General features: G+C 39.1%; 1 protein-coding gene across 10 annotated transcripts in view; it reads left to right on the forward strand.

The window, feature by feature from the left end:
• RABGAP1L (RAB GTPase activating protein 1 like) overlaps positions 1-12,390 on the forward strand; it is a 685,104-nt gene that overhangs the window by 589,282 nt on the left and 83,432 nt on the right. The gene's annotated exons all lie outside the window — the stretch shown is intronic.

Genomic DNA, 12,390 nt, shown 5'->3' on the forward strand with positions numbered 1-12,390 from the left:
TTATAATTATGTACATAAGTGGAGATGATTATCAATCCTTAGTTAACCACAATATATGTAGCAACTCAGGATAGGGATAGGCTATCATTGTGGATAACCTTTCAACTTCATTTTAGCCATTAATCTCACAGTATTCCACCATGAAAACTTACCAAAGAATTCAGAATTCTACCTCATCTCTTTCTAATGGTGTTATCAAGACCCTCTTTAGGAGTCTAAGCTGAGTCTTCAAAAACTTGTAGGCATTTTCCAGGCCAAAGGAAAAAAGAAACAAGAACAGAGATGTAAAGTGGCACAGTGTAGAGGGCAGAGGGGGCTGAAGAGGTAAACAGAGACAAGTCATAAAGAGCATCTTATGCTCAGGGAGTACAAGATGCTGTGTGGAGTGGGTATATATGCACACACATGCAGGAGACAGGGAGAGAGAATGAATTAATATTGATGTGCTTACCAGAAAACACTTCCCTTTATGAATATTTAATATATTCATATATATTATGCCTTGGTGCAACTTTATCTCCCCCTAAGGGGACTTGTATTCCTAACCCTGCAGCTTATTTGATGTGAAATTTGGTCAATAATATGGAAAAACTCAGAGGTATAATAACGACACAAAATAGTTCTCTGTATACCAAACTTTTAAAAAATATATATGTTGGGGTGTTAAATTTAATTATACAACTTTCTGGAGATAGTTATCTTGATCAGATTTTAAATTTAAAAGAGTTGACTGTTATAGGCTTTGGAGGTGATGTTTGGTTTATCTGGAAAAGTTACACTAAAATCGTGCTAAGATAAAATATTTATTGTTTGCTTTTGATTCCATAATGAATTTTTTGCTTTGAGATGAACATTTTAAATTATATGAGATATTCAGATTTTCTATAGTGTAAAATAAATTGCTTCTTAACCTGATACTGCACTGTGAAGCAAATTATATTTTTAATAACATGAAATCCTTTGGATTTAGGTTGACTATTACAAAGGGTATTTAGAAGTTTTCTAAATACAGAATTAATTAAATATCATTCTGTAATTGGACTCTTTCATAATGGGGGGTATCTTGGCTCCTTAAATGGTAAAATCCCATACAGTGGTTTTGATGTGGACACTGAATTTTTTCTTGTTTATAAGTAGCCCTGTGGCATTCTGACATTTTTGATGGAGACTCATAGTAAAAAAATACATTGCAAACCATTATATACACAAGACTGAAAGAAAATTTAACTTAATTTGAAATATTGTCGCTACATGTGATACATTGTTATTTTCTATTCTATTTAATCATTTAAAGGTTAGTCATGAGTCACCAAATTGATTTCAGATATATCTCGATCCATACTTTGCAAAATATGGCTATATCCTACTGATTCCTTAAAAATGAATGATAATATAAGAAAATAATAAACTCCCTTACATGGGTCCTTTTAGACAAATCACAAGTAAGAAAAAAGGTTGAGGAAGCTGAGCATCTCATCTTCCAGATCCCCACACAAACACAAAGTAAACTACCTAGACCTACCTTGTATCTACTAACATAAACTAAAGCCTAGAGTCACCACTAGCAGAACTTAAGAACTTCTAACACATGGATAAGTTGATATAAGGTGAAAATCCAATATAGTCAAAGTGACTCCAAAATGACACATTTAGGAAGGTGCCTCAATAGACACAGCATTCCTGCTTCCCCTTAAATCCACATTTTCTTTGGTTAGTCACTGGTGAAAATTAAGTGGTTTGCATTTTGAAACAAAATTGTCCCACCCCCTGTGCCCAAGGTGCTCACCCAGGGAGTGATGACAACTGAGGGAGGGGCCGCTGGAGTTCCTCTGCCTCAGGGCCTGTGAGTGGGGTGGCCATCATTCCTCTACCACTTAACACCATTTCCAGTTATTTTTATACCTGACTAGTATAAATAACAGGAAAAGATCACACCTGTTACATTTATTATACATTCCAAAGGAAGCTTTGAATATGTATTTAAATTCAAAATGTATGATTTAATGTTTAAACAGTGAAAAGCCTAATAACCAATGCACATCTATCAACTTGAATATTTCAGGTTAAATGTTAATTTCTATTCTGCTGAATTATTTCAACTTTTTAAATCTATGAAGTGGTTATGAAGGGAACATTGCTTGCTGATATATGTTAATAGAGACCCATATGTAACACTGCAAACATTTTGGGGTTATTACAATGTGCTGGGTTGAATAGAATAATACCCTTTCCTCCAAAGACCTCACAGTCAAGTAAAAGAAGCAAAGTACATATTTGTGGGGGTGATATTTGCTGTCCTGGAGTAGGACCAGATGGGGAATAATCACCACCAGTGAATAGTGTGAAAGCAGCCTTCAAAGCCGGGTGGGAGATTCAAGTCAGGCATGAAGGCTGACCAGGTGCCTGGCAGCCGGTAGGCTGGGAAGGACCTCCTTTCTGAGCAGGGGAGCAGTTTGTGCAAAGGCTTAACTCTCTGGGGAGCTTGAAAGTTACACCATCCTCAGTCTAAGTTTTACATTTGCTACTTGCTAGTAAATTTTTGTTCAGTTTCTCATTTGGAAAACGAGGGACATGGTAGTAGTACCTCACTGGATTACTTAGGGATGAATGGTGAGCACTTGTGGAGTATTTAGCCCAATAAAAGCTCCTTCTGTCTCCCCTTCTGTCAAAGAAAAGGGTATTCAGACTGTTTGGGAAGGCCTAGAGGAAGGAGTGGAATGAGTTGATAAGGCACGTAGGATGTGGGAGAAGGAGGGCAGTGGGCAAAAGAAGAAACAGACTAGTTGGGTTGTCCTGGCGAATTACTTGGATGAGGATGTCACTATCAGAATGTCAGTCCTACAGGAAACTTGAAGCCTTCTGCTCTGAAGATGGTGTGCAGGTTATTATGTTTCATCCTCAGTATGGTGGAGAGGCAATGTAGAATCAGTAGGAGGGATTTATGTGGGCTAAACCATCTGGTGAGTACATGTGTGGATTATAGCCGCAATAACCTGACAGTAATGGACTAACAGGCCATGCACGCCATGGAAAGAATTTTAAAGGGCATTACAACAATGCAGATGAAAGGAGTTGATGAGTGTCAGAGTCAGATACCTAACAACGGCAGTGAGATAAAGAAATTAGGCCATACATGTTGGTGAGTTCTTGCACTGGATAGACACAGTAATACTATTTGGGAAGCTGCAGCAGCTGAGCTATGAAAGAAGAGGAAATGATTGAGATACGGTGAAAATTCCTGTAAGTTTCCCACTTTACACAACTGGAAAGATTGCTCTGGTGTCTACTTGCAGGGGAAAGTTGAATATTAAGAATGTCAGGAAGAAAGATGGTGCAGTCTAGCTTTACCATGTTGCGTGTCTTAGAGTTTCTAGGTCACAGTATCACCATAAAAGGCTTGGTGTTCAGTGGATAGAATTCTGCATTAACGAAAGCTGTTTCCCAGACTAACACATGTCTGGACTGTTCTGGCACTGGGTATGTGTTCTTAACTGACAGATACTGAAATAGCAGCACTGAGCCAGCAAAGGAAAGGAGCTCTTTCAGGGATCTACCATTTCTCTATTCTGTACATGGGAGATGAGGGTAAGCATTCTGAAATTACTTCCTCATTAGCGGGTTGGCACATAAATTTCATCTAGCATGCCAAATTAAAAAAAAAAAGAGCAATTTCAATGCACCAGAGGTGGGGAGAACAATGAAATCAATACAGCTACTTCTAAATCTTCACTGGATATACATTTCAAATATTGCCTAGAATAAAAACAAAGCCAATTAAGATTCACCCATATTTTTTAAAAAAATGTTAGTAAACAGTTTTTATTCTCATTGTTTTTTTAGCATGTACATATTTTGGCAATATTTCATCAATTTTAGTTTAGAACAGGGAGCCTTATTTTCCCTCATTTGTGATATGGGATGGTATGATAGGAGTTAATGATAGAAGTTAAGGTTTTTAAGGTTGCAAGTAGTAAAATCTTGAGCTTAAACAAGAAAGGGAATTTGTCATATGGATCCCAGGGTGTGTTCCTTTAAACACAAGGGTAGGAGTTCAGCTACATACCCGAGCTGGCACTGGACTGATGCTGGCAAGCATTCTCCCTGTCTCTTGCCATCTAATTAGCTTCTCTCTTTGCCTCTTCTTTATCTCTCTTTCCCCAGGTTTTCTCTGCACTTCATTCCCATGGCAGAATATGACGGCTATGTAGCATCCAGTTCTGTCTTTTGCAGGGAGCTAAGTTGCTATCCCTGAATCACAACTCCAGATTCCTCGGAGAAAATCTGCTTTAATAGCATGTGACACAGTGTAGAGTCGAGTGAGCACAGACTCTGGGCCAGACTGTCTGAGTCAAACCCCATCTTGCTTCTAAATAGCTCACTGACTTTGGGCAGTTACTTGACCTCTGTGAGCTTAATTCTTCTTACCTATAAAATAGGTAGAAGGAAGAACATTAGAAGCACTTTTTGAGTTGTTGTGAGAATTAGTTAATGCATATAAAACACTTAAGAATACTAGCACTTAGTAAGAGGTTTATGTATATTAGTTGATGTTATTCCAAACTGATTCTTCCATCACAAAATCTTGAAAGAAAAAGAGATAAACTCTGGGCAAGATTATAAATACATATATCATCCAAAAATTATTTAGGTTGTTTTGCTAATAAATATGAAATTATTGAACTAGCTTCTGTGACAATAATTAGAACTTCTCTGAATTTAATCCTGTTTCAGATTGTTGAAACATAATATTTCTATACTTGATACTGGGGTGGGGTTGATTTGTAAGTCAATACTTTTCAAAGTATCTTTTTAGGGAAAGTGTAGGGACAGTTGACATAAGACGTATGTTAAATTTTTATTTCTTTGTTTTTTAAAACCATAGCTTGTCTATGTTGGTTGAGAAATCTTATTTTTGGGTGCTTGTTTTAACTCCCATGTTTGTATGCCATTTAATAATCGAACAGAGATATTCATTGATCTGCTATTATGTCCTATGCTATATTTTTGGCCTTAAGAATCTAGGTGTGAACAAGAAAAACGTGTATCAACTGTGAATTTTATACTACTTGGAGAAGTAAGTTACAAATTATAGGTAATGATATCACTTACCAGTTAGTGATAAGTATTTTGCAGAGTCCTAAAACGGAGTGATATAATCAGAAATGATGAATTGGTGGCTTAATTTTGGGTAGTCAGTAGGGGCCTCATTGGTCTCATTTCAGATCTGATTGACATCCATGGGAAAATCAGGAAAAGAAGAGCTTAGGTAAAGGAAAACTGAGAGGATGTCCCTGAAGTGGCAAAGAGCTTGACATATTTGTAAAACAGGAGGGTCAGTGTGGTATCATGGTATGGAACACCATGAACCAGTAGACAGTGGTAAGAAATGAGGCTGGGCAAGAAATTAGGGGACAGGTGATGGTATAGGGCTTTGTAAGCCAGAAAAAGGAGCCTGATTTTACTTCTGACATGATATCCTTATATTTTAAAAATATAATGAGCCAGATTTTAGGCTTAATTAACAGAGACTTAAAATGATAGTTAAATTATTAGAGATACTAGATCAAAAACTCAGCAGTGCTCAAGCTCAGTATGAAATCAAATTGTAGAATTCATACTGAATACAAGGTCCACAAGCTGGCTTTAAACAGGATTTGCAGCAAATATAAAATAATACCAAGTCCCGATTATTGTAACACCCACAGTAGGATTTCTAAGAGGCTGAAATCCTGAAGAGCCCTCTTACCTCACTAAGTCAGGATTGCAGTTGGTTGGTTAATAGAAAACGTTGGCTCAGGAGACAAAGCATAAAAAATAGTACATACTAACTGAAATATTTATTTTGACTTAAAACATAAATATGTATTCATTATCAATATGTTATAGGGCCCTTAATGCCCTTTGAATAGGAATTCTGAAATACATGATACTTCTCATTTCAGTTTCCTTAAGAAGGGTAATAAATAAATTTAAGAAGCATTTTAATGAAGACTTTCAGAGTTCTTTTATAACTGTTTTTATATCTTTTGATGGTAGCATTGCCACCATTTAATGTGACAGTGACTTTTATATTTAACCACTCCTCTTTGCCAGATCTTCCCAAATCACTCAACTTAGTTTTATAGAAATAGCAATTCAGCTTTTTTTTCACATTCATTTTATTATGAACATAAACATGTTTTAGAACAAATGCAGTTAACTCTTTTTAAAGCATAAACTCAGTTTTGGAAATAACCTAATAGCCACAAGACTTCAGTATGCCCAGGGTATCAAATTTCTTTATAGAGGGATTTGAGAGAATTAGTTAATCAGGCAAGGTTTTTAAAGATTACTTTTATCATATTTTCTTAGTCAGATATTGCATAGCAGACAACCACAGATCTCAGTGGCAAATAACAGTTAGCATTTTTCTTTGCCTTATGAATCCTTTGGGTGGCTAGACTTTGGCTGATCTTGGCTGGTCATAGCTGGGTATAGCTGGACCCTTATTTAGTTCCAGGATCCAGATTCAGTCTGATGTGTTCCACACCTCTTATTCTTCTGTGATCAGTAGGCTCTCTGGAGCATATCTTCTCATGGCAGAGTCTAGGAGTTCCCAGAGGGGTCAGCAGAAAACATTTGATGTTTCTTAAAGGCTTAGGCTTAGAACTAGCACACTTTGATTTCTGTCCATGTTCCACTGGCCAGAGCAAATCAAAAGGCCACTTCCAGCATAGTGGGGCAGGAAGGTATACTTCACCATAGAGGTTGGAGGTGGGAAAGTGATTATTTGCTGAACAGTCATCTACCACATATATAATAATTGACTGACCCTTCATGTGATTGTTATTGTTACGTTAGCTGTCTAAAATAACTGAACACTATGTTTCTCAACAGTGTACCTAGTTTATATTCACAAAAACTGTATATCCACAGATTTTTCATCAGAAAATGACATATACTCAATTAAAACACAATGAAACCTGATCGGAAATACAAACTTACCGAACACTTTTTTTCATTTTACTTGAAACTTTGAAGTGAAATGGCATTTTTCTTTCTCATCCCTCCCAAAGGTGATTAAAAACATAAATCTCTTTTCTTCAGTGAAATCTGTGGTATGCCAGCATTGTTATTCCATCCTGATCCATCTTTTTATGTTATAGCCCAGGGATTTTTAACAGTTTTGGGATCATGGACTTCTTTGGGAGATTAGTCAAGTCCATGGATATCAATATCAGACAACTTCTTAAATGCATACAATACACAAAATTATCAAGGAAACCAATTATATTGAAATACAGTTACCAAAATAGAGAGACACTAGATTTTTTTAAAATCCTTATATTTGATATATAACCTCCGTTTAGATTCAGGTGTTCAACGTGACTCAGTGTATGTACACAATGCAAAATATAAAACAAAAACAAGTCTGCTTAACATCCATCACCACACATATTATAAATTTGTAATCAGCACTGTGTTAACCTTTGAGGTATCCTCAGAGTGACAGTCTAGTTTGGGAGGCAGCCAAGTAAACAGTTACTGTGAACCAGCAGTGTGAACGCTACGACACATGTGTACGATGCCTGCACTTCCTCTGTGCACTGTCATATCCTTCTATACTGGGCACTCACCGAAATGAGATGGTCTCTCTGCTTTTCTGAGTTGTACATTGAGATTCACTTTCCTTGCAGGTTGTTTTTATTTTCTACCTACCATAGCAACTGGCACATAGTATCCATGGTCAGTAAAGGTTCTAATAAATGAAAAGGAAATGATGAAGGAGACTGTGGGAGATACAGATATTTTCATAAAGGTGTAGACACTTTTTTTTAACTTTTTTCTTCTTAAACTTTTACTTTGAATAAGTAGTATATTCACATGGCTTTAAAATCTCAACAAATATAAGATGGTATCAGATAAATACATTGCTTTGTCCCAGTGATGTTACTGGTTTTTTAGAGGCACTCTTCTAGAAATATTTTATGCAAATATAAGCAAATTTGTATGTATTCTTCCTCTCTCTTTTTCCAGAACTTTTAGTGTCCCATTTATGTGCTTTGCTTTTCTTATAGTATAAGCATACCTAGAGGTATTGTGAATTTGGTTCCAGACCACTGCAAAAGAGAGAGTATCACAATAAAGCGAGTCAAATGAATTTTTAGTTTCTCACTGCATATAAAAGTTATGTTTATACTATACTGTAGTATTTTAAGTGAGCAATAGCATTATGTCTAAAAAAAACAATCTACATACCTGAATTAAAAAATACTTCATTGCTAAAAATGCTAAGCATCCTCTGAGCTTTCCATAAGTTGTTATCGCTAATCACAGATCACCAAAACAAATATAATAATAATGGAAAAGGTTAATATTGTAAGAATTACTACATGTGACAGAGACTTGCAAGCAAATGCTGGTGAAAAAATGGTGCCAGTAGATTTGCTAGATTCAGGATTGCCACAGATCTTTAATTTGTGAAAAATTGCAGTTTTCTGCAAAGCACAATAAAGTGAAGCATGAGAAAATGAGATCTGCCTGTATTTTTTGGAGAATTTTCTATGTCGGTGCATCAAGGATTCCTTGTTCATTTGACAGCTGCATAGCATTTCATGAATGGATTTCTATAATATGTTCAGCCAACTCCAAGTGTATGTGTATATAGGGTTGTGTCCAGTATTTTGCTGCTTCAAACAGTGGTGTGGTGAATAATCTCACCATTTCACAGATGTGCGTGTATATGTGTAGGTTAAATTGCTAGGAGTGGAATTTCTGGGTTGAAGGGTATAGTAATTTGTAATTTCAATAGGTGGGCCGAATTGCTCTTCTTAAAGGATGTATCATTTTTCCAACCAGCAATCTATATCTGTTCCCATTAAGAGGTGGATTTCTGAGCAGAATTCTAAAGAAAGAAAGAGGGATTTTTCAGGTGGGGGAAAAGATGTTTTAGATAGAAGGAACAGCATTTTCAGAGGCACAGAGCAGTAAGAGAGGTAGTGTGTCTGGGCATTTCATCTTATTCCATCTGGCTAGAATTTGGGAGCAAGACCAGAAAGTGGTAAGAGAGTGGGAGCTGGTCATGAAAGGTTTTGAGTGTATTGCTAAGGAATTTACATTTTTCATTCTATAGATGAAGATTTTGAGTAAGGAAATGATGTAATAAAGTTGACAAATACATATTACAGAAAGATGAACTGTATCTGTTTCCTTAAAATGAAGCTTGCCAAATAGGTCCATTTTCTAAAGGTCTTCTTGTAATTTAAAAGTTTTTTCCGAGAGGCGGAGCCAAGATGGCGGCGTGAGTAGAGCAGTGGAAATCTCCTCCCAAAAACACATAGAGCTATGAAAATATAACAAAGAAAAATCTTCCTAAAATAGAGACCACAGGACACAGGACAACATCCAGACCACATCCACACCTGCAAGAACCCAGTGCCTTGCGAAGGGGGTAAGATACAAGCCCCGGCCCGGCGGGACACGAGTGCCCCTCCCCCCAGCTCCCAGCGGGTGGAAAGAAACCGGAGCGGTTTTTTTTTTTTTTTTTTTTGGCGAGTGGTTTTTGGAAGCCTTAAAGGGACCCCGTTGCTAGGGAGGCAGGGTGGCAGGACCAGTGAGCGGGTGCCTGGGACCAGCAATTGAGGACGGAGGAAATCGCGCGTTTTTCCCCTTTTTTTTTCTCTTTTTGGCGAGTGCTTTTTGGAAGCCTTAAAGGGACAGGGACCCCGGTGCTAGGGAGGCAGGGCGGCAAGGCTGGTGAGCGGGTGCCTGGGACCGGTGCCTGAGGACAAAGAATATCCCGCGTTTTTCCCTGCGGGACCGATGGGTGGGTGCCTGAGACTGGCACTTGAGGATGGAGGAAATTGCGCGTTTTTCCCCTTTTTTTCCCTCTTTTTGGCGAGTGCTTTTTGGAAGCCTTAAAGGGACAGGGACCCTGGTGCTAGGGAGGCAGGGCGGTGGGACTGGTGAGAGGGTGCCTGGGACCGGCGCCTGAGGACAAAGAATATCCCGTGTTTTTCCCTGCGGGACCGGTGGGCGGGTGCCTGAGACCGGCACCTGAGGACGAACGAAATCGCGCGTTTTTCGCCTTTTTTTTTCTCTTTTTGGCGAGTGCTTTTTGGAACCCTTAAAGGGACAGGGATCCTGGTGCTAGGGAGGCAGGGCGGCGGGACTGGTGAGTGGGTGCCTGGGACCGGCGCATGAGGACAAAGAATATCGCACGTTTTTCCCTGCGGGACCAGTGGGTGGGTGCTTTTTGGAAACCTTGAAGGGACAGGGACCCTGGTGCTAGGGAGGCAGGGCAGCAGGACCAGTGAGCGGGTGCCTGGGACCGGGGCCTGAGGACAAAAAAAAAAAATCAAGTGTTTTTTCCTTTTTTTTTTTTTTTTTTTTTTTTCTGTTCCCTCTCTCATTGTTGCTGTTGTTGTTTTGGTTTGGAGAGTGCTTTTTGGAAGTCTTAAAGGGGCAGGACAGGTCACTTAGACCAGAGGCAGGGAATCTGGGGATCTCTGGGCACTCTAACCCCCTGGGCAGCAGGGAGCACAGAGGCCCCTTACGGAGAAAAATAGCCTCCCAGCCGCTCCCCCTCCAACGGGGCTCCACCATTTTGGAGGAACAGCCCCAGCCAGGCCACGCCCACAGCAACAGCGGAGATAAACCCCAAAGCAACTGGGCAGGAAGCAGAAGCCCTGTCTGCGCACAGCTGCCCAGCACAAGCCACTAGAGGTCGCTATTCTCCCAGGTGAGGAAGGCCACAAACCAACAAGAAGGGAAGCTCTTCCAGCGGTCACTTGTACCAGCTCTGCACACTATCTCTATCACCATGAAAAGACAAAACTACAGGCAGACAAAGATCACAGAGACAACACCTGAGAAGGAGACAGACCTAACCAGTTCTCCTGAAAAAGAATTCAAAATAAAAATCATGAACATGCTGACAGAGATGCAGAGAAAAATGCAAGAGCAATGGGATGAGATGCAGAGAAAAATGCAAGAGCAGTGGGATGAAGTCCGGAGGGAGATCACAGATGTCAGGAAGGAGATCACAGAAGTGAAACAATCCCTGGAAGGATTTATAAGCAGAATGGATAAGATGCAAGAGTCCATTGAAGGAATAGAAGCCAGAGAACAGGAACGTATAGAAGCTGACATAGAGAGAGATAAAAGGATCTCCAGGAACGAAACAACACTAAGAGAACTATGTGACCAAGCCAAAAGGAATAATATTCGTATTATAGGGATACCAGAAGAAGAAGAAAGAGGAAAAGGGATAGAAAGTCTCTTTGAAGAAATAATTGCTGAAAACTTCCCCAAACTGGGGGAGGAAATAATCGAACAGACCATGGAATTACACAGAACCCCAACAGAAAGGATCCAAGGAGGACAACACCAAGACACATAGTAATTAAAATGGCAAGGATCAAGGACAAGGAAAGAGTTTTAAAGGCAGCTAGAGAGAAAAAGGTCACCTATAAAGGAAAACCCATCAGGCTAACATCAGAGTTCTCGACAGAAACCCTACAGGCCAGAAGAGAATGGCATGATATACTTAATGCAATTAAACAGAAGGGCCTTGAACCAAGGATACTGTATCCAGCACGACTATCATTTAAATATGATGGTGGGATTAAACAATTCCCAGACAAGCAAAAGCTGAGGGATTTTGCTTCCCACAAACCACCTCTACAGGGCATCCAACAGGGACTGCTCTAGATGGGAGCACTCCTAAAAAGAGCACAGAACAAAACACACAACATATGAAGAATGGAGGAGGAGGAATAAGAAGGGAGAGAAGAAAAGAATCTCCAGACAGTGTATATAACAGCTCAATAAGCGAGCTAAGTTAGGCAGTAAGATACTAAAGAAGCTAACCTTGAACCTTTGGTAACCATGAATCTAAAGCCTGCAATGGCAATAAGTGCATATCTCTCAATAGTCACCCTAAATGTAAATGGACTTAATGCACCAATCAAAAGACACAGAGTAATAGAATGGATAAAAAAGCAAAGCCCATCTATATGCTGCTTACAAGAAACTCACCTTAAACCCAAAGATAAGCATAGACTAAAAGTCAAGGGATGGAAAAACATACTTCAGGCAAACAACAGTGAGAAGAAAGCAGGGGTTGCAGTACTAATATCAGACAAAATAGACTTCAAAACAAAGAAAGTAACAAGAGATAAAGAAGGACACTACATAATGATAAAGGGCTCAGTCCAACAAGAGGATATAACCATTCTAAATATATATGCACCCAATACAGGAGCACCAGCATATGTGAAGCAAATACTAACAGAACTAAAGAGGGAAATAGACTGCAGTGCATTCATTTTAGGAGACTTCAACACACCACTCACTCCAAAGGATAGATCCACCGGGCAGAAAATAAGTAAGGACACAGAGGCACTGAAC

This window comes from Manis javanica, chromosome 11 (assembly GCF_040802235.1).
Source record: "Manis javanica isolate MJ-LG chromosome 11, MJ_LKY, whole genome shotgun sequence".
Classification (NCBI taxonomy): Eukaryota; Metazoa; Chordata; class Mammalia; order Pholidota; family Manidae; genus Manis; species Manis javanica.